Source organism: Cyprinodon variegatus, unplaced genomic scaffold (genome assembly GCF_000732505.1).
Source record: "Cyprinodon variegatus isolate N-32 unplaced genomic scaffold, C_variegatus-1.0 Scaffold1003, whole genome shotgun sequence".
In the NCBI taxonomy this organism is placed as follows: domain Eukaryota; kingdom Metazoa; phylum Chordata; class Actinopteri; order Cyprinodontiformes; family Cyprinodontidae; genus Cyprinodon; species Cyprinodon variegatus.
The window spans coordinates 286,611-289,900 of record NW_015151456.1 but is presented as its reverse complement, the minus strand read 5'-3'; positions in this window follow the sequence as shown (position 1 = coordinate 289,900).

Below are 3,290 nucleotides of genomic sequence, written 5' to 3'. Positions count from 1 at the left end.
ATTTCTCACATTTTGAATTGAAAAAGCTTCCTGGATAGGAAGCGAAACATCTTTAAACTTGGAAACAAAGTCCAGTAGATTTTTTTTTTTTTTTTTACTTTTTTGGAACTCCTATGAGCAGCTTCACTTCAAACAGACGCACATTAGCTCTTCCTCACATACATGTTTAGCAAGTTATATGTGCAAATAAAATACGAGGCCCCAGTGTCTTATTCCTTCTCTACGCAAGTGTGGTTTGATTTCCGATGCATACAGCTTCTCTCATCCTCGTGTGTTGACCTGTTTTTGTGCGCTCATGTCACCTTTTGTCACGGCGTTAGCCACAGGACAAACCAACCTGCCTGTGATTAGCTACTTCTCACGAAATCCTAACTCTTATGGCTGTACTCTTCTTCCTACTAGCAAAGCAAAGTCTGTTATTGATTTCAGAGAGCATTAATTAATGAACATAGATGAAAAGGAGGAGACGCAGAAGCCTCTCTAGCCCAAGGGCTATACTTATGTCCCTGGCTAACATCTTTCTTTGTGTTGCCATTTCACACAATGGGGTGGTACACCATTATGACAATATGGGCTCTATCATTGTCACATTTAAGTGCTGAATAAACAGCCTTGACAGTTAATACCAGATGTTAATACATTGACATCTGGATCAATGTTGTCATTCCACTGCTCTGCCTTGGTGCAGAACTGGTTTCAAAACAGTTTACAGTTCTAAATCTCTGGCTAGATCCAGATAGGCAAATATTACGTATGTAATATGCACGTATGTAATGTTTGATTTATTCTATTCAGATTACTTTTTGTTTTCTTATTTGAATTTCTAGTGCTTTGTGTGTGCTGTGGTGGGACGTATTTTACTGTCATTGTCTAAGTTGACTGATTTGGGGTATATTAAGAGAAATATAAGTAATTTCCCTCTGGGATTATTAAAGTATTTCTGATTCTGATATATCACATTTTCAATAGTATGCAGCATTGATTTTGTGTTTTTTGGAGAATTTACCATGGTGTATATTTTCACTTTCTCTGGGTATTTCACTTATAGCAGTCTTCTCACTGAGAGTCAAAATTGACGTGTTTAAAGTTAAACACTGTTGTGTGTAACTGGTTCAAACAGAACTTAGCTTTGTGAAATGTGTTTCATAAGGTAACATAATTCTGGATTTAGACCTAAACATCATAAACTGTAAATTGCAATCCCAGTTTTTTTCTCTCCAAACAACCTAATGTGGGTTCTATTAGGTTGGAGGAATGTGGAGGCCATCTAGTGGTCCAAATAAGAACTACAAGAAAACTCCAAATCAGACAACTGACTGAATAATTGAGGACTGAAAATGGGCAAATAACAGTATTTTGTATTCAGAGTTAAGTTAAAGGAAAACTCAGCTGAAATCTGGATAAAGTCATTTTAAAGTAAGACCAAATCAACAGATCAGCTTTAAAGGAATTATGATTTTTTTATGCTTCATTGTAAGTATACTGAGAGAAATAGACTCAAACTTTGTCTTTAAATGTAGATGCTGATTAACTGTTTAGAAGATGAAGTGGTTAGATATTTCTTGAAAGACATCTGGCTCATCAAGAGAGATGAAGCCTTGGAACTCACTTGGTTAACAGTTAAAAAAGACAACTTTTTGATTATGAAGCTAATTACAAGTTTAATAATCTAGATAAATAATTAATCACTGGGCTATATCTTCCTGGATTGCAAGAAAAGAACCAGTCATAAACAATGTATAAAACTGTTAATAAAAGTTCCTTTATTTCAATAACTCAATTTTACAATTTTCTATTAGCAGGTAAAGAAAAATACAGCATTTTAAATAATATTTTATCAGACCGTTAAAACACTTAACTATAGAAAGGTTGGATTCATGCACATATATTAAATGCTTGCTCAAATATCCATGTGATAAAAGATAGATTTGATCTACAAAAGCAACACATTTTCTCATTCTTTGAATTAGATTGCACAGACTGACAATTTTAGAATTTCTCTACTCACAAAAATGGGGCCTCCATGTGGGTACAAAACCCTGGGGCCCCTAAAAATGAACCCATCTCTATTGCTTCTGCTATTGCAAAATTGAGCCAATCAATAATAACCAAGATTAACTGAATCCAGATATCAGGGAATTGAAAAATATAAAATCTCAGCAAACACACTGTTTCCAACTTCCCCTTAAAGATGATACAACTACTACTTAAATTTCCAATTAATATTAAGCAGTTTTAATAGATATACGGTAGAGAAAAAATATTTAACCCCTTTTCAGAGGACCACCTAACCAGAAAATTTATAATTGTACTATGGTAACAGTTATAGATAGGAAGCTCCAGCCCTATAACAGAAGAAGATAAAAAGATTTTGGAATGAGAGAAGAACTGTCCCAATATATAGGAACAGGGGATTAATTCATTGTGTTACTGCATAAAATGCTTTAAACTCATACAAGCACAGTGCTGGAAAAAAACAATAAATCTCCTCTTGACTTGCTTGCCACTTGCAAATTGTTTTTACTGCAACTGAAAAAATAAAGTTAAAAGTTGCTAAGATCCCTTTGCAGGACAGAAAAAGGGAAAAGCATCCTATTATTAGGAGATTTTCACAGCAGAATATAAAGAGGTGATTTGAGCATCCTTGTCAGTTTTCCTCCATGTTGAAGCTTTGATATGTGAAGGTACTGCTGCCTACCAAATAACAAAAAAGGAAATGCTTAAATTAAGAACAATAAAAACAAGAAGGAAGAGCTGAGAAAACCAATCAACCAGCAAAACTCCTCTAACCTTTTCTCCACACTGAACAGTATACTCCACACAGCTAAAGATACCGCCCTTGTTCGGATCCCAGGTTTGGCCTCTGGTTCTGTTCTTCCTGCTAAAACAAAATGATAACCTTAGGATTTAATAAAACATTTCACTTCAATACAATTTCCTTGGTGCTCGTTTGTAAAATAAACTAACAAGTATGTGTTTTCAAGTACAGGTAAAAGCCAGTAAATTAGAATATTTTGAAAAACTTGATTTATTTCAGTAATTGCATTTATTCATTGCACACAGACTGATGCATTCCAATGTTTATTTCATTTAATTTCGATGATTTGAAGTGGCAACAGATGAAACTCCAAAATTCCGTGTGTCACAAAATAAGAATATTACTTAAGGCTAATACAAAAAAGGGAATTTTTAGAAATGTTGGCCAACTGAAAAGTATGAAAATGAAACATATGAGCATGTACAATACTCAATACTTGGTTGGAGCTCCTTTTGCCTCAATTACTGCATTA